Genomic DNA, 19613 nt, shown 5'->3' on the forward strand with positions numbered 1-19613 from the left:
TAGTCCCCAAGATGTATGATCTCAGGGAACCCAAATTTACATCTTTCCTACCAGCTCACCAGCTCCAATTAATGGAAACGCCTGGGGAAGTCAGTCATATACAAATTTAATATAATAATAGTCAAATCAAGAGTGGAAATTTAGCCAGGTGCTGATGCTTATGCCTGAAATCCTAGCTGCTCAGAAGGTAGAGATCAGGAGGATCACAGTTTGAAGCAAGCCCTGGGCAAATAGTTCATGAGACCCTACCTTGAAAAAAAGCCATCAGAAAAAAGAGCTAGTAGAATGGCTCAAGGTGTAGGCCCTGAGTTCAAACCTCAGTACCAAAAAATAAAGATGGAAATTAGAGAGTGTGGTGGTATGCACCTGGAATCCCAGCTACGCAGGAGGTGACAATCAGGAGGATCATAGTTCCAGGCTATCCTGAGCAAAAAGTTAGGGAGACTCTCCAAACAACAAAAGAAACTGGGCATGGCATTTCACATCTGTAATCCCAGCTATTAGGGAGGCAGTCCAAGATGACCCTGGCAAAAAAGCATGAGATGCTATCTAATAAATAACTTAAAATGACATATAAAAGTGGGGGGCTGAGGATGTGACTCAAGTGGTAAAGCAGCTGCCTAGCAAGTGTGTCAAACCTCAGTACTGCCAAAAACTGGAGCAATTCCTCTGCTTAAATATATTCAAGGGCTTCCAACACATCTCTAATTCACTTTGTCTCCTTGCCTTAACCTTGAAGGCCCAGAGGTCTTCCTCTGCCTCCATACCTTCATCTTCCACAACATTCTCTCCCGCCTTCCCTTCTGCTCACAATGCTGCACTAGGTAAATTTTTTTCTACCCCTGATACAGGCACACTTCAGTACCAATTGGAGATTTTGTATTTACGCTTCCCGTCTTCTGGATGCTTTTCCCTAAAACCATCACATGACTGTATGCACCTTGTTCAGATTTCAGTACAAATGCAAGCTCCTCAAAGAGTCCTTTCCAGAACTGGCCCTACACTACAAGTCCTCCCTGTCATGTTGCCTGTGTTATTTTTTTTCATTGCACTTTTCTGTAATTTGATTTACTTACTAATGTAAATTCCCACCAGTGGAATCACCAGTGGAATCACCAGTGGATGTGATTCCTTGTTTGTTGCAGCATCTCCTGCACTTAGCCAGGGTCTGTTCTATAGAAGCACATTTATATATCTCTTCCCTAGAAAGGTCATAACATCTACACTGCCATGTCAATGTGTGCAGGAAGGTATACAATGTGGGTAATTACCACTGTAGCTACTACGTGCCTAATAAACAGTAAGTGCTCTGTCAATGAAACTTGTTTTCTTTCCCTTTAGCTCTTTACAAAGCAATTTGACCTGCATTATCATTTGTCCTTAACAAAATTCTTTGCAGTATTAAGTGATTAATATCCCCATTTGATGAAGAAATAAAGACAGAGAAATTGAGTAACTTGCTCAGACTCACACAGATTATTTTTTTCAGTCCAGGCTGTTTTCAAATAATTAAACTCATGATGCTTATACTCCATGAAGATGTGGTGTGGTTAATCAAAGACACACAAAGATACAGTGAGAGGTGATGATGGTGGATATTAGCAGGTTTCTCAGGTGGCGGAAGGAAGGAAGGGGGAGGGTAGCCTTCATTGTGCATGTGTCTGTGGAGCTAGTCTACTTACATGCCAGGCCTTCCTGTCCTAGTCCTTGTGCCCCTAGAGTCTTGTCAGTAATAGATTAGAGTGTGAAATCATCACTCTTCAGGGCTGAGGAGGTGACCCTCAACATATCCTCAGGAACCCAAATTTCTGAAAGAGCATCTAGAACGATTTCTGCATACCCAGCCTCAATATAAGGGATGAACTCAGGCAGGTCTAGCTTTCCTGCCCACCAGGAGATGGACTGATGACCACTTGTTTTCACATTAAAAATTACTGGCCTCCTAGTTGTCATTGTTCATTTAACAAAGCTGTGTTGATCATGTCCCTCAGGAACACAGGGCATCATTTCTTCCATACAAGTTATCTCTAATCTCTTTCCAAGAGCCAGAGATTTGCTTTATCACCAAGACCAGCTTCAGGACATCAATATTTCCCCACCCTGCTATCAGCCAGTGCTATAATTTGAATCTGGAATGTCCCCCAAGGACCCACATGTTAAAGGAATGGTCCCCAGGGTAACACTGGGAGGAAATAGTAGAACCTTTAAGAGGTGGGGCCTAGTGAGAGGTCTTCAGGTCACTGGGGGTCCTTGAAGACAATAGTGGGACCCTAGTCCTTCCTCATTCTCTTTCACTTCTTGGCCATGACGGAAGTGGTTTTCTTCTCCCACATGCTCCCACCATGAGGTACTGCCCACCTCCACCAAAGGCCTAAAATTTGTAAGGTATCCACCTGATCATGGACTGGAACCTCCAAAACTGCAAGCTAAAATAACCCTTTCCTCTTTATAAGTTGATTGTCTCAGGTGTTTGTTACAGTGACAGGAAGTTGAATAACACAGTCATCAGGATACCTGGGTATAACCTCTCCTGCCAATGTGAGCAATACCTGGGACACCAAACCTAGAAACAAGAAGGGAGCAAATAGCAGCCCAGTATGGACACTGCCCTGACCCCATCCAGGTTTGCTACATACCGTGTTAATTTTCTAAAACTCTTGTAATAAATCACATGAGCCAAGTGGCTGAGAACAACAGAAATTTATTCTCTCACAGTTCTGGAGGTGAGAAGTTCAGAATCAAGGCATCAATAGACCTGGTTCCCTCTATTGAGTCTGCAGAAGACTCTGTTCTTACTCTGTCCTACCTTCTGGTAGCCACAGAAATCCCTGACACTCCTTGGCTTATAGACACATCACTCCAATGTCTGCCTCCATCTTCACATGATTTTCCTCCCTGTGTTCTGTGTCCCCATCCCTCCCTCTATTTTACAAGGTCACTAGTTATGAGATTTAGGGCCCATCCTAATCCAATGTGAGTTAATCTTTCCTTGCTACATCTACAAAGGCCCTATTTCCAAAGCAGGCTACATTCTGAGGTGTCAGATGGGCATGAACTTTGGGGAACAGCAGTCTCTGTATACTCCCATAATTTTATTTAATCCTTAGATAAGAAATGTGAGCTAAGCATGATGGTTTCTGCCTGTAATCTAAGCACCTGGGAGGTTGCGGCAGGAAGATCACAAGTTGGAGGTCAGCCTACATCATATAACAAGACCCTGTCTCAAACCCCCTTCCCAATAAAAAGAAATGTGAGCTCTGTGAAGTCTGGAATATGCCAACATCACATCACAGAGCTGAATTTTCAACACTCTCATCCAGAGTAGTTTCCAGAACACAGATGTGCTATACCTGATGTTTGGACAACACTTTGGAGCTGAAAGAAACAGGTTCCAAATGAACTGCTACACAGACTTTTGTTCTCTCTTTTGTACACAGGAGATGTTCATACTAGTCCAAATCTAAAACTTCAGCATTGACAATGTGCACCCTATATCTATGTGTAGGGAATTAAATGGTGTGTGCAAGGAACCCAGTTCTGCTCTGACTCAGACACTGGCTCTGTGCACAGTGAGTTCTAAACAGCAGTGAAGAGAAAGGTCTAGAATATCATGGCAGTAAATGTCAGGCTTAATAATATTAATGGCATGCATAATACTAGCCTTTACTCTGCTACAACTGCACTACGTAACTACGTATTTCTCTCTTTCTTTCTCTCTTTCTCTTTCTCTCTCTCTCTCTCTCTCACGCACACACACACACACACACATACACACACACATACACATACCAATAAAATTTAGGATTACTTGACCAGAGTTGAGAGAATTTTACAAACTTTTATTAGTTTCTATTTTGAGCAAAGTTATAAATGCATAGTTTAAAGAATCTAATAATTCAAGAATCATTATAAAATATAACAGCACCCCTCTCTTACCCCTCCCCAGATCTTAGTTGATCATCTCCTGCCTTTCCTTGAATGGTATGCTTGCATTGCTATATCTTGATTTCTTTTCCTTGCCCCTCTACACCCACACACACACACTTTCCCATAACTGTGGCCCTACCAATATAAGTATTTCAAAACTTGTAGTAGATCAATGATTACTGTTTAAATTATTGTAAATAAGTAAATACTCTTCAGAGTTAAGATATTATAATTTAATTGTTATAGTTATTTCATGCCAAAGTTCATAGTTGTTTTCTTTAGATATGCTTAGATTTCTGTGTGTTTATCATTAATTTACTCACCAATTCTATCAATTGACTAAATCTCAATGCTAGAGGTTTTCTATTGATTTCAATTTCCTAAGGAAATCTCTCAGGGAGCCTTCAGAGGAGCTCTACTTTGCTCTGGTTTCTCTATACTCCTGTGTCATTCACAGAGACAATGGTGATAATGGCTCCCCTAGGAGTTGAGCAGTGTGCATCCTGCCCAGTGGAATTCAGTAGCCCTTTAACCCAGGCTCTGTCACTCAGTGACTTCCTGGGTTGGATTTCTTAATTCCTGTGCCCCCTGTCTTCTTCCCCTTTTTCTGGCTTCCTACCTAATTTTGGTGCAACAGCAATGCAGCTTTGGAGACCTTGCTTCCCTGCAAATGTTTTCTACCAACTGTTAGGCAAGGCTGATGGGAGCTTAGCCCACAATAGGACTCTGGCTGCAGATCATTTCCCTTTACATGTTTGTACAGATGCTTCACTGCCTTCCCGTTGACACTAAGTTCAAAGCCATTGAAGTCCAAGTTCACATTCTCTCCCTCTCACCCTCTCTCTTCTTTTTGAACCCAGTGACTATGGGCATTGTCATGGGTCCATTTTTGCCCACTATGCTAGACACTCCAGGGTCCCTTCCTAAGTCCCCAGACTTAGGTCTATAGACATTGGGAAGCTTTTTGAGCTTTTCTCATTGGTCATTTCATCCTCTAAGCTTTGTTTTCTGTTCCTAGACCTTCTATTGCTCAGATGCTGGATCTCCTGGCTTATTCTCCAACTTTCTTATCCCTTCTCTCCTACTTTCCTGTTCCTTTCTGCTCCATTTTTTTTTTGTAAGAGCACCTTCACTTTGTCTCATAACTTTTATTTTGAGTTTTTCTTTGCTACTATGCTCTGAATGAATGATCATTTCAAAATTATGTCCGTTCTTTTAAGAATTATTTCAGTGTATCCAATTAATTCTCCAAAATATTATCATATCTTTTTAGTTTTCTTCTTCCTGGATATTCTATGCTTCATTTGTTTGATTAATTCTTAACTTTTACTCAAAACCATCCTTTCTCAACCATGTTCTTCATTTGAACCACAGATCACAGAATATAATGTTAAGGACTATTTTTCTTAATTTTCCCATAAATGACACATAATGGTTTGATTCCACATTATCTGAATGCCTTAAGTTTACTTCTCTGAAGGACATCCTGATTATTCCTAAGAGCAGTTTGGTAGACTGTATAATGGTCCCCCAAAAATACCAATGCTGTAATCTCCAGAACTGCATATAACAAAAGAGACTTTTCAGATCAAGTTAGGGATCTGGAGATAAGGAAATCATCCTGGGTTATCTGGGCAAACCTTAAGTGTAATCATAAGGGATCTTATAAGAGAGAGGCAAGAGGTCAAAAGACAAGAGGGCCATGTGACGACAAAAGCATAAACTGGAGTGATGAGTTTTGAGGAAAGTGAAATGATCATGAGCCCAGAAATACACACACCTCTAGAAGCTGAAAGGGCAAGGAAACTTATTCCTTAGAGCCTCCGGGAGGAACAAGCCCTGCCAACACCTTCACTTTGACACGGTGATACTGGCTTCTTGACGTCTCCCCTCAAGAATTGCAAGAAAATAAATGTGTGTTGTTTCAAGTCAAGCTTATGGCCAAAGAGAACTAACAGCTCCAGTAACTCTCACTTATATACATTTATTTCAAAATAAGAAACTCAATACTGATTGGAAGCTCAAGTACAAGATCCATGCTGGGCACCTGAAGGCTCCACAATAGGATGGGCCACTCTGCTGAAGAACTGCTGACATCAGTATCTTGAACTCTTTTTTTCTTCAGCTAGACAGATTCCCCAGAGTATGCCTTCCATATCTCCTGGCCAGAAGATGAAGACAGGCTGCAGCATCCTGGAGCCTAGGCCAGGGGAACAGGTTAAGGCACATGAGTACCAGAGAGCCCTTCATCACCTTGTTGTATCATGCAGCCCAGGTATTCTCCAGACCACAGCCATCAGTCTTCTCCTGTCTGGCCAATGACCTGGCAACACAGTAGGGTAGGGATATGGAGAACTGAGTTCATTCCATAGATTCTCAATCCATCCTCCTTATTTGAGACTTTCTGTCCCACCCCCAATCCCAGACTCATCTGTGACCATCAGTTCCTGAAGTATATGGAATTTTCAGCATGAATCTATGGCTTTGCCATTTCCCCCCACCATAGCCTTCTTGGATTTCTGTTTTATTTTATCAGTTACCACTCATCTATTTGTCTTCTGACTTCCAAACTATGTTATTGTTACCATTTCTTCCTCCATTCTTTCCATCATAGTGGGTTTTTCCCTTTTCAAAACAATCCATGCCTTGTTATTCCAATGAGGCTTCAGAAGAAAATACAGGCATGTGTTCAGTAAGTGAACTTTGCCAAGAAGCATGTAAAAGTTTTTAAATCACTTATCTGTCTTCTCTCTCATTTTCATCTTAACACTAACTACCTAAGATGGATAATGACCATGTTCTCATTCCCATTTGTTGAAAACTGAGTCTGAAAGAAGTCACAGTCTGAGGTTCTGAACCTTGGTCTGAGATGCCATGATTCAAGGAGTATCACCTGACCTGTTCTGTGCCAAAACCTTCAATGCCCCAGAAAGGGCATGAGGAAGGTCATAAAAGGGGAGAGACTGAAGCAGTGGAAACAGTTGAGGATGCTAAATTATCCCAGAGTTTTACTGAGGCCTTTTTTTTCAGTTAAAAATGAACCACAAACAAGAAAGAGATCGGTAGGCATGCTAGTGCACACCTGTAATCCCAGAACTTGAGAGGATTTCAAATTTGAGGGCATCCTACATAGCAAGACCTTGTCTCATAAAATAGGAGAGTGTGTGTGTGAGAGAGAGAGAGAGAGAGAGAGACTAACTCAGAGTAAAGGAGATAGATGTAAAATGGAGGAAGAGATACCAGGTTTTTCTCCAGCTTTTAGTTAATTCATGGGCCAAAGTAAGGAGTCAGTGTTTTTCAGCAAAAGTAGTTTCTAAGTATCTGTTATAGCCTCCACTGTTGTATCCTCAACTTTGTGATGCTAGAGCTGAACCTCCTGCCTCTATGTTTTTGTTCAGCCAGCTGCTTTCCGCTGGGTTCTCCCACTAGGGTTTACTAAAGAGAAATAGTAAGGCTACAGAAGGGAAAGTGCCTCTCCTCTTTCCTGTTCCTATTTCCTGTCCCTGCCTACATCACTTCACAATGACTCTTTACTCAAACAGTGGCAATTCTTTCCTGTAGCAACAACTGAGATCAGTTTGCAGTTTTTCCAATACCTGCAGAACTGGTTTCATTGTGCCTCCTGCCCAAATACCAGAATTACAGCACCAGGAGCTCCCTCCTCTAAGCTTCTAAGTTTTAATCATTTGATAACTCTTCCTTTTGTTCCCTCAGCTCTATAGGAAGTAGCTGTTTCCTTCATTTGTCACCGGCATGACTTTTTGGAGTTCTTTTTTGTCTTTCATCTATCCAGTTAACAATTCTTTATATAAAATTCTCCCTGTTAAAATGTGTGACTTTTGACTCCTGACTGCTTCAGGCACTCACTATAAACCAGCACTAACACCCTATGTTAAGTACTGATCAGAAAGGAAAGAGGGCCTTCCAAATGCTGACACGTTTCCAAAGAATTGGAAGGTGGCTTTCTGAGATGAATTGGGCTTTGTATTCATGCTGAATTGACCAAATGTTTGGATCAGTGCAGTTTGTGGTTCCCATAGGGCAGTGTCCCTTAACTCCAAGAAAATGACTTCAGATATCAAGTCTCCCGTGGCTATCTCTGATGTGCCAGGAGACAGAGTGAGTCATGGACAATGGCACTGTCCATTTCCTCCAACTCAGCCAGGATGATGACTCTGCTCAGTCAACAGAATTCTACTTGAGTGCTTTCAAAAGCTGAGTTCATTCTTCCAGGCATGGTGAGTATCTGTTTCTGTGCTGGGCAGGTTATTTTATAACTGCAGAGTCAACAGGACATGTCAGATCTTGGCACAGTTCCTTGGACAACTATAAAATGCCTTCTTTAAGTGTCCTCCAGATTCATGTGTGGTGCTAAAGCCACTTCTCAGGACAGGAGATCGAGTGCTAGAAACAAAAAGGCAGTTCCGGGCAGCCACAGTTACTCAGAGCTTCCCTTCTTGGTCAGATGCATGGCCTCATTAACCCTTTGACTGATCTCATCTGTGTTTCTTCCCACCCTGTCTCCACTAACTGGAGCCTCCTAGAGAACAAGGATTGGGTCTTATTTACATTAAGGTACCAGTGTGCAGGATGGTTCCTGGGCCCCAGATGATGCTGTTCTTGTTTTTATTGAACTGAAATGAGTACTGTATAACCCCGTATCTTGATCACCTACAACTTACAAGTTTGCTCTTTCACTCATTTCTGTTTTCTTTTCCTTTAATTAAGAGAGAGAGGAGAGAGAGAGAATGAAAATGAGCTATCCATTATTTTTTGCCACCTATGGCTTTAGTGAAAGAAAATTCCTCAATGAAGAACAGAGGGTGGGGACACAAGAGTCCTCAATGACCCCAGACGTAAGATGAGACTGTCATACCATGCGACACCTCAGGCAAGAATACATTTCTCAATCCTCTCAGTTTAAAAATTGAGTCCTTTTTGACGTCTCTAGTTATAAAAAGGCAAAATTTTAGATCACGTTATTGAAATCATCTCTAACACTGACAAAGATCAAAAGAAATTGGTGGTACTATACATTTTTTGTTTGGTTGGTTGGTTGGTTTTTGAGACAGGGTCTTGCTGTGTAGCCCAGAATTGATTAGAACTCACTGTGTAGCCCAGGATGGCTTCAAGTTCACAATTCTCTTGGCCTAGCATCTTGAGTGCTAAGATTATAGGTATATGTCACCCTGTTCCACTCTCTTTCTTGTTTGTGGCTTCTTTCTAGTTGTTCTGCACCCAGCTGCTATACATATTTTAGAATAGCTAAAAACAAAACAAAACTTGTAATACCGAGTGCTAGCAAAGATGAAAACCAACTGGAATTCACATACATTGCTTGTGAAAATACAAAATGGCACAGCTGCTCTAGAAGAGATTTGGAGGTTTTTGTTTAAAATTAACCATACACTTACTACATAATTTTATGGTCATACACAAAGACCTATACATGAATGTTTATGTCAATTCTAGTCACATCACTAAAAACTGAAAACACCACAAATGTCTTTCGATGGATGATTGAATAAATGAACTTCTGCACAGTGGAATTCCTACTCTTCAGTGACAAACAGAAACCAAATATTGATGCATGTAATGACATGGATGAATCACAAACACATTCTAAATGAAAGAAGCCAGACTCAAAAGGATTCATATTGCATAATTTCATTTATGTAGACAATCTAGAAAAAGAAAAATCATAAAGATGGAAACAAGACCAGCAGATGTCAAGGGAGAGGTCAAGAAGATAACACAAAGTAGTTTCTAGGTATGAGGGAAGTGTTGTGTATCTTTCTTTCCCTCCAGGAAATAGTATAGTTGACAACTTAAATTTGCATATTTTTAAGGTATAAACTTCATCATTTAGAGTTCTGCATCTTGAATACAGTGGAGGCTTCACAAATCTATTATGCTAAAACTCCTAGAACTGTACACCAAACATTGTATATAAATTTTAAAAGTAGAATCGATAAGAGGGGTTAAACAAACATATAAAAATGATGACTCCAGGCCCCAGGCATGGAAAGTATTAGATGGATCTGGAGCATCTGGCTACCTAGAGACTAAGAAAATGCTCAGAGGACTCAGGCCCAGCTTGAAGGGGCTTCCACTTGGCCTACTTTGGGATTTTCTGTCTGTCAAAATAGACAACTACAGAAATAAAATGAATATAGAGCCTATGAGTGTATACCAATACTAAAAAAAAAGGTGAGGAATAGACTCTTTTTTACAAAAGAGTGAAGACTTTTTAAAAACAAGAAAATGAAACTCACCTTAGAGCCAGCAGAATAATAATTTATTCAGGCAAAGATCCTCCATAGATGATAAAACCACTGAGTAGGAGAATAAAAAACAGAATATTCAACCCAAAGAGTCACTCCCATAGGTCACTTTTTAATCATAAAGGATCAGGGTACTTTTCAATGGAAAAATATGGCAGACACTCTTAACCAAGCAAGCAAAGTTAAGGTCACCAATTACGGAACAAATTTGCATCATGCTATTATCAAAAAGGAAGCAGCAGCATCCATATTGTTAATATGCTTGCCAACAATATTTAAGATAATTCTAATCCCAAGGAAGCAACAGGTAAATCCAGTGAGAGACATCCTGTAAAACTTGTGTGAGTCAGCAGTGCATTGCTGAGTTAGCATCCTATTGATTTAACAGATACCTGAAATAATCAACCTACAAATTTTCCTGTTGGAAATTTTGGAGGTTTTAGTGCATGATCACCCCATTGCCTGTGATGAGGCAGCATATCATGGCAGAAGCAAAACAACTCCCGTCATGGCTGAGAAGCAAAAGAGAGAAACAAGAAGACCAGGGACCCAAAATTTCCTTCAAAAGCACACCCTCAATGACTTGAAGACTTCCCACTGTTCCCTACCTCTTAAAGTTTCCACCACTTCTGGATGGAGAGAGTGTGTGGCTCAGTGGTAAAGCACTTGCCTTGCACATGCAAAACCTTGGGTTCCATCCCCACAACTGGAAAAACAAACATTTCCCAGAGCTCCACTCTGAGGACAAAGCCTTCAACACATGGAACTTTGGGAGGAACTTAAGATCCACACTATAGCATTCTTCAAAATACTAATGCCATGAAAACCCACAAAAAGGGTGGGGAACTGTTCTGGATTAAAGGAGATAAAGACATGACTGCAAGAATCAATATGCAACTCACCGTTCTATTCTGCATCAAAACAAGGAACATTTAGTATTCAGTAATTTGGCATGGATTTTCTATAGCAAAACTTCTTTTTCAATGAAAAGTTAATGTATAATGGTTCATTATGCCAATGTAGGAGCAGGTCTTTGTTCTCAACAGACATATGCTGAAATATGCAGGCATTGAGTGTAATGACATGTGTAACTGACTCTAAAGCTTGATAAAAATGAATGGAGAGAGAGAGAGAGAGCAAATGTGGCAAAAGAACAATTGGTACATCTATAAGAGCTGAAGCATTTACAAGGGTATGTTCTACTTGTTCTTGCAATTTTTTCAAAGGCCATTTTGGAAAAAAGCAGAGGGAATAGAAAAGAAAGAAAGATAATGAGAAAGGATTCATACTGGCAAGACATGGAGCACTGGAATTTCTCCTATACAGTTAATGGTTCAGTAAATCCTGTCTGAAGGGAAATTGGACTTATCGAAGTATAAATTGAGAATATTCTTTGACCCATACTCTTACTTTTAGGTAAAGAGAACTCTCACTAATGTGCAAAGATGTCCTTGCCCTGAAGTTTCTTACAGCCAGAAAACCTGGAAACAGTTTAATGTCCATCATTAGAAAACTGGTTAACAAATAAACAATGGTGTGTCTATAACCTAATAGTCAAGACTATGGGATCTGAAGTCAGATACCCTGGCAGAACTGATTAATTCCCTTGTGTCTCAGTCTCCTGATCTGCATCATGAGAATAAATTAAATCCTCTGCCTTGTAGAGTTACTGTGAAGCATTCAGTATAGTGCCTGGCACATCAGACCAATACTGTATATCATTAGCTGTTATGCAGTTGATAAAAACAATGATGTCATTCTATGTGTATTGACCTGGAAAGATGTCTCTGACATAGTGCTGAATGAAAAAGCAAGCTACTGAATAGAGTGCAAGGTCCCACTGCATTTATATATAAGTGTATTTTAAATTTCTGCTTGCAAATATCCTTGATAAGGTATCTGAAAGTTCAGCCAACTGTGAGAACAGTGGGTAACCAGGGAGGCAAAAATTCTAATCTTTAATTTTCTTCTTTGTACCTTTCTATAAAAATGGTTTTTGTAACATATGTAACATTTTTACACTCAGATTTCTTATAATAATAATAATAAAAAAAAAAAAACACAGATCCATGGGTCTTGCATGCTCTGGCCTGGCCCTGTCTGAGGGGTTGACCAGATGCCCTATTGGATGATGAACTGCAAGTTGCTTTCATAGAATCTGGCATTTTGTAATTTTTGATACACATATTACTGACTCTTTTCCTCAGTCTGAGCATTGTTCATCCAGTTCTCTGCCAGGAACACAGGAGGCATTTAGTAGATTTGTGCTCAGTTCTTTTTTCTCACCATGGGATTATGTTTTCCCCACTTTTCTACCTTAGTTTTGCTCAGCCTGCAGTGTGTGTGAGATCCTTTTTTGGCTCAGGGAATGACAATGTTCATGCAGAGTATTCACTGGCACCTACCTTGGAGGGCACTCACAGCCATGGTAAGGTTGATTTCTGAAGGCACCCACACTTGTCCTGCAGAAATCCTTGCAGCACATCTTCTGCCTGGACATTCACGGGGATGCAGAGCATCAAGCTGACCACAAGATGGCAGTCTTTCCTTGCATGAGCCAGGCAGAAGCTCACATCCCAAGGCCTATGTGCTTCTGAATCCAGCCTCTGTTGCCCAGAGCAATTTCAGGAAAGCGATCCTTTACTAAAGAGACCTTCACTAAAGAAGAGAACAGTAGGATTAAATATTCGGAAACAGAAGAACTCAAAAAAGAAAATACAATTTCCCAACACCACGTGCTCACCCAGCCTTCTTTTTCTTCACAAAAGTCACAACAGTTTTGTGTCTATTTGCAGTCTGGAGTTGAATTAGAATTGCCACACATTCCGGGGAGCTCTGAATCCACATGCCTTTATCCCTTTGTGCCACTCAAAGCCAGATATTGATGTCTGAAAACAAGATACATAAGCTTCATTATTTAAGTGTCTTTTCCTTAAACAAGACCGCTTTAATACTTAACAAGGTAGGGAAGCTACATAATTTAAAATCTATGCAAACAGAAATAAGAAATTATTTGTGGCGGGCTCCACTTTTACATGCACCAACAAAGAAAGACATTCACCATTTTTTGCCTTCCCAGGGTCCAAAAATACAACACAGGCCTGTTCTGCTCCCGGCAGAAGCCACAGCTGAAGCCATTCTTTATCAGCTTTTCTTTCTCAATATTTACCAACCAATAAATCTTTTTTTCCCCTAAGACAACTGACATTCGAATCCCATTCATGTGGAGGCTTGTTATCCAAATAATATTAAATAAACTGCTTCACGATCTACTGAAAAAGTATTAAGATGGATTTATTTTTTCTTTACAGGTCAATATTGAAGAGAGGGGGCTGTTTCCATGTGAGGGGAGGGCAGCTGCCTGCCTGGAGCAGCCACATCTCCATCTCCAGCCCCCTGCAGAGGTGCCTTCTCTCCTAACACTGTAGTGTACATTGTCTATCATCAACTGAAATGTCATTTTGCAATACATCACTATACTTCGCCAGTTTTCCAAAGTGGAGTAAGTCTTTTGATAAATTTCCAATTCTGTTATCCAATCCCTCCTCTGCCAGAGGTTCCTGGGGTGTCCATGGAGAGAACGGTGGTCAGGAGACAGGAGATCTGGGACCAATATGCTCTTTCACCCCTTCCTGCAGTCCCACTTCTCAAAGGGCTGACATGAAAGGAAGGGCTCTGGAGCATGAGAACACTAGGGTGGCAGAAACCACCAATGTTAGCTTGCTCTTGGTGGAGGTGAAACATCTCAGTCCCTGGAGAATCTTCAGGTGGGGGGTTGGGGCAGGGGATTTTAAATATTAATAGCCATAGATAGTATTTATATAGAGATTTTTCTGAACCAGGAATCATTCAGCAGGTTTTGTCAGATGAGTTCATTTCATCCTCAGAACACCCCCTTGTCATCATGGCCATTTCACAGTTAGGGGTGTGAAAGTACTCAGGGATTGAACAGTTTCCTCCATGGTCACAGAACTGGTAAGTGTCTAAAGGATCTGAAATCAGGTGATATGGTTCCAAACTCATTGTTTTACCCTGTCACCCCTGGCTGGTCGCAAGTGCCAAAGGCTTGTCACAGCCTGGATTGGTTGTAGTAGAGTAGAGGTGCCACTAGACATGGGGGCTGCTGGAGAGCCATGGCCCCTAATCACGGGCACTGGACTGTAAGTGGTCTTGTCTCCTTTTCTCCCCTCATTTTTATTTTTATTTTATTCTGACAGGCACAGCTTGGGAGTGGTATCCATACACCTCAGCACACCCAGATTTCCGACATTATTTGCAACCTGTAGCTGAGCAGCTCTAGTCTGAAACACTCCAAAAAAAAAAAAGTCACAAGTGGAAAACTCCACATTTGATCTCAGGTGGACAGATCACAGTCAAAATGCAGGTACACTAAAAATATTGTATAAAATTACCTGCAAGGATACCTTAAAAGCAACTGAGGCCAATAGGAGAAGGGTACCAGAAACTAGAGAAAAGGTGAGATCAAAAAGAATTAACGTAGAAGGTAACACACACGCACAGGAAATTAATGTGAGTCAACTCCCTGTATAGCTATCCTTATCTCAACCAGCAAAAACCCTTGTTCCTTCCTATATGGCTTATACTCTCTCTACAACAAAATTAGAAATAAGGGCAAAATAGTTTCTGCTGGATATTGAGGGGGTGGGGAGGAGAGGGAGGGGGCGGAGTGGGTGGTAAGGGAGGGGGTGGGGGCAGGGGAGAGAAATGACCCAAGCCTTGTATGCACATATGAATAAAAAAAAATTACCTGCAGGCTTTGTGCTTAGGTATATATGAAACATAAATGAATTTCATGTTTAGACTTGGGTCTCATTCCCAAGATGCTGCATTATGTATAAGTAAATATTCTAAAATCTAAAATGAATACAGCTGGACACCAGTGGCTTATGTCTGTAATCTAAGCTTCTTGGAGACTGAGATAGGGAAGCTCATGGTTCCAGACAAGCCTGGGCAAAAAAAAAAAAAATGTAGATCCCATCTTGAAGAAAAAAAAACCTGGGTGGGAAGCATAAAATAGGAGACTGTGGTCCAGACTGGCCTGGGAAAAAAATGAGACCCTGTCTCCAAAATATCCAGAGCAGAAAATGCTAGAGGCAGGGTTCCAGCAAGAAACCCTGAATTCAAACCACAGTACTCTCCCCCAACAAAAATACAAATCTGAAACACTCTGGTCCCAAGCATTTCAGATAAGGGATACTCAGCCTGTACATAAATAGCACACGAGTAATGGTTCTTTATTAAAAAAAAAAAGAAAAGAAAGCATTGCAGATAAACTAAAAGTCTCCTTTGTCCACCGTGACTTCGAGCTTTCTCTCCTCCTACCTAGAGGAACAACTGCCATCATTTTAGACTTAGCCTTACAAATTACTTCTTCTGCATAAAGAAGTGTTTTGCACTTTGTGTGGTTTTGTGTCTTTCAGAAACATTCTCGTTCTGTCTATACCACTTTACATTTGCTTTCCTAGTCCAACAATGTACCTTGAAGTCATCCTGTGTTCCTCCTCATGGGCCTGCCTCATTTTTTTATTATTATTCATTTATTCACATGTGTGTACATTGTTTGGGTCATTTCTCCCCCCTGCCCCCCATCCCCACCTTCTTTCCCCCACCCGCCTCCTTCCAGGCAGAACTTGTTCTGTGCTTTTCTCCAGTTCCATTGAAGAGTAGAAATAAGCAATAATAAGAAAGACATAACGTTTTTGCTAGTTGAGATAAGGACAGCTATACAGAGAGATTCCTAGCATTGCTTTCATGTATAAATGTGTTACAACCCAGGTTGATTCATCTATAAATGGTCTTTACACTGGTTCCTGACATCCTTCTCATGTTGACCTATGTCACTTTAAGGTTTCTATATTAGTTCCTCTGGAGTGGGGACATCAAACACTTTCATGTTTTGGGTTTGCTACCTATCCCCAAACCTCCCATATGTGCTCTCCTCTTGTCATGTGATCCAAGTCCTACCACATTGCTGTATTTGCTCTAGATCTAAAGTCCACATATGAGGGAGAATATATGATTTTTGGTCTTCTGAGTCTGGCTAACCTCGCTCAAAACAATGTTCTCCAGTTCCGTCCATTTACTTGCAAATGATAAGATTTCATTCTTCTTCATGGCTGAGTAAAATTCCATTGTGTATAAATACATTTTCTTGATCTATTCATCAGTAGTGGAGAATCTTGGCTGTTTCCATAACTTGGCTATTGTGAATAGCGCTGCAATAAACATGGGTGTGCAGGTGCCTTTGGAGTAACATGTGTTGCATTCCTTCGGGTATTGCTGGATCATATAGCAGATCTATATTTAGATTTTTAAGAAGCCTCCAAATTTTTTTCCAGAGTGGTTGCACGAGTGTGCATTCCCACCAGCAGTGTACGAGGGTTCTTTTTTCCCCACATCCTTGCCAATACCTATTGGTGGTGGTGTTTTTGATGATGGGCCTTCCTCATTCTTTTTAACCAGTGTAGAGTGATCCATCTTAATGGATGAATCTTAGTTTATTTTTCCACTCCCCTTTTGATGGTTATTTAAAAATGATATCCACACCCTTCCTTGTGAATTCCTATAGTTTGGATCTTGAATGTCTCACAAAGCCCGTGTGTTGAATGCTTGGTCCCCAGCTTATGGTGCTATGAGGAAGTGGTGGAACCTTTAGGAGGTGGTGCCTAGTAAAAGAAAGTTAGGTCATTGTTGGAAAGTTAGATTATGTCCATAAGGGTCATGTAGGGATCCCAGCCCCTTCCTATCTTTCTTTTTCACTTCCTGACCACCACGAGGTGACCAGCCTCCTTCATCACATGCTTCAACATGATACATGATACCACCACAAGCCTGAAAGCAATGAGCCAATACTATGGACTTCTGAAACCTAAGAAAATGAGTCAAAATAAACCTTTCCTCCTTCTAAGTTTATTACTTTAAGGTATTTTGTCACAGTGTTGGAAAACTGACTAACACATGCATATATACAAATATTGTTTTGGTATAGATAATAAAAGTAAAATCATTAAGTATGTGCACATTTTATTAAACTAACACAAACATTATACATGATTTTCAGAAATATTCACTCAAAACATCCAGGGATTGAAAGCCCTAAAATAACTCCAAATTTTTATAAGTAGTAAGGAAATATCAGTAAAAGATGCAGGCAATGAGAAGAAATAATGATAAAAGAGAGAGTAATGCATGTGAATTATAGGGTTTCACTTTTTTACTTCCACTCAAGGAAGTGTATCAGAATATAAGAGTGGAGAAATTGACATCAATAATGGAAATCATTAAATGCATTACAACTGAAAAATTTTAAAGTAACTTATAGACAGATCTTCACATGTAAAGTTTCCATAATGGATGAGAGGTATTTTTATTTTATTTTGTTATATTTTTGGCAGTCCTAGGGTATGAATTCAGGGCCTGTGCTTGCATTATAGTTGAAAATTTTTAAATTGCATGTCAACATGTACAGGTCTGCTGCAATTTATGGGCAACTCCATCTTCCTACTCATCACCAGTAACTATTCTCCTCCCCCAAAACTGATGAGGCAGCATCCATTCTCACATGGAGATCCCGAGGGATTCTGAGTGTCATGTGTTAGCTCAGGCACTGCCCAAGTACAAAAGGATATCTGTCTACAAGTTGTTTGATAATACTGGGCTGGTATATATACACACACACACACACACACACATGCATATATACACAAATGCACACATAATTCCTGAAACTCACAGGCTCAGACATGAGTCTTTGTATCTACACTGTAGAGTGAGGACTGTGTGTTTGGCCACATGCCTAGGGTGCAGCCCTGGTGCTTTGGGGACTGAAAATTGGATTTACTTTCAGTCAAGAGAACCCTAATAGCACCCTCTGCCAAAAAGCCAAGTGTAATAAATCATGCTCTAGCCATCCTTTCTCAAGTGGAAATTCCTCTCTGATCTTAAGACCAACCTCAGACTACAAAATAAAAAGTGAACAAAATTAGTCTTGATAGAACCATGACTTCCCGTCTTGGAGTTTACCCTGTTGAAGTCGGTCCACTTCTCTTTATACTTGCGCCTGGGTGCCACATCATTTATGTCATGGCACACCCTTCCCTTCCCAAATCTGCCTTCATAAAAATAGTTTCTGTCTACTATCCAGACCATGCAGCTCAGAGTGTGGCCCTAGACCCTGTGCTGGACTGGGATGACATAGAATAGTAAGGAAGGCAAAAATTTAGAGACCACAATAGCAATTTTACAGAGTGACTTTAGATCTGCTTAATCTAATAATAAAGGTAGGCTTGACTTTTAATGTCTATATTCATTTCACTTTCCTAGTAGCTCATTTTTATTGTATTTTACACAAAAATGCCCATTCATGATGGATGAGAGATGCTTTTCTTTTCTTATAATTTTTTTTGGTGGTTCTGGGGCTTGAATTCAGGGTCTTATGCTTGCTAGGACAGCACACCACAACCTAAGCCATGCCTCCAGCCCCAAAGATGCTTTTAAACATACACTTTTTAATCAAGTTATTCTCTCTTTGTCTCTTAGCTTTTCCTGGGGACTAGAAAGTAGCTCTGTTCATACTTAGGTTATTCATGTGGGCACCACTGAGCATGTGGTATGAGGGCTCCTGTCCTAGCAACCTCTCTCTGGAGGAGTCTGTCCCCTTTGTTGGTGTGGGAGGTCAGCCACACAGGATGACCCATGTGGATTCAAAGATGAATCTCAAACACCAAAGATTGTCACTTCTCATTTCTTTAGACTTCCAGGCCCAGGGAACAGACTGTTTTATGCCTGATGACTGTGCATCCCATGTCAGTCAAAACAGCAAGCCAAATTTGTGAGGAGGCAGGGCAGCAGGTGTTTGTGTGATTGTGTGTTTATATAAAGCATACAAAGAGGAACTCTGGAGGCTTTCAGTTTTTGTTCTCCAGTGTTTTCAGGAGGAGTACAAATTTTCCAAAATCCCCATGTTAAGACTTTGCCTATTTGAATAAGATCTCCAAAAACAACCAAAGTTTTTCAAGGTTTGTCTCACTCTTTGAGGACAAACACAACTGGACCTTTTCTTGAACTGATATTCTGGTTGTCTGTTCTGAGTTCTAACCCTCTGCAAAGTTTATCAGTTCAAGTCAACAGCAATTTTTGTTTTGTTTCCAAAGATGCCATTTGGGTAGAGCTCAGTGGGATGAGCACATCTCTGCTCCTCTTGGTATCATCTGGGCCTCTGAAACCTGGCAGGAGTCATCAGAGATGGCACTGGGCTGGAGAGATGAAAAAAGATGGGGTTGGAGCAGTGGAGGATCCCTCGGTATCCCTCTCCATCCTTGTGTGGTCCACCCACAGGATCTCTCTAACACTGCAGGTTCAGGACAGCTGGATTTCTTGTGT

The 19613-nt window shown here is 40.7% G+C and overlaps 1 long non-coding RNA gene across 1 annotated transcript in view; it reads right to left on the reverse strand.

Annotated features, from left to right (window-relative positions):
- Positions 1 to 3948: 3948 nt before the first annotated feature.
- Positions 3949 to 19613, reverse strand: part of LOC141423346 (uncharacterized) — a 51383-nt gene continuing 35718 nt past the window's right edge. Inside the window, exons 2-5 of the long non-coding RNA XR_012448141.1 lie at positions 12955 to 13099; positions 12617 to 12869; positions 10203 to 10262; positions 3949 to 6250 (exon numbers count right to left, since the gene is read on the reverse strand). This is a non-coding gene — a long non-coding RNA (uncharacterized lncRNA). The remainder of the gene's footprint in view (positions 6251 to 10202; positions 10263 to 12616; positions 12870 to 12954; positions 13100 to 19613) is intronic.

This window comes from Castor canadensis, chromosome 5, assembly GCF_047511655.1.
Source record: "Castor canadensis chromosome 5, mCasCan1.hap1v2, whole genome shotgun sequence".
Taxonomy (NCBI): Eukaryota; Metazoa; Chordata; class Mammalia; order Rodentia; family Castoridae; genus Castor; species Castor canadensis.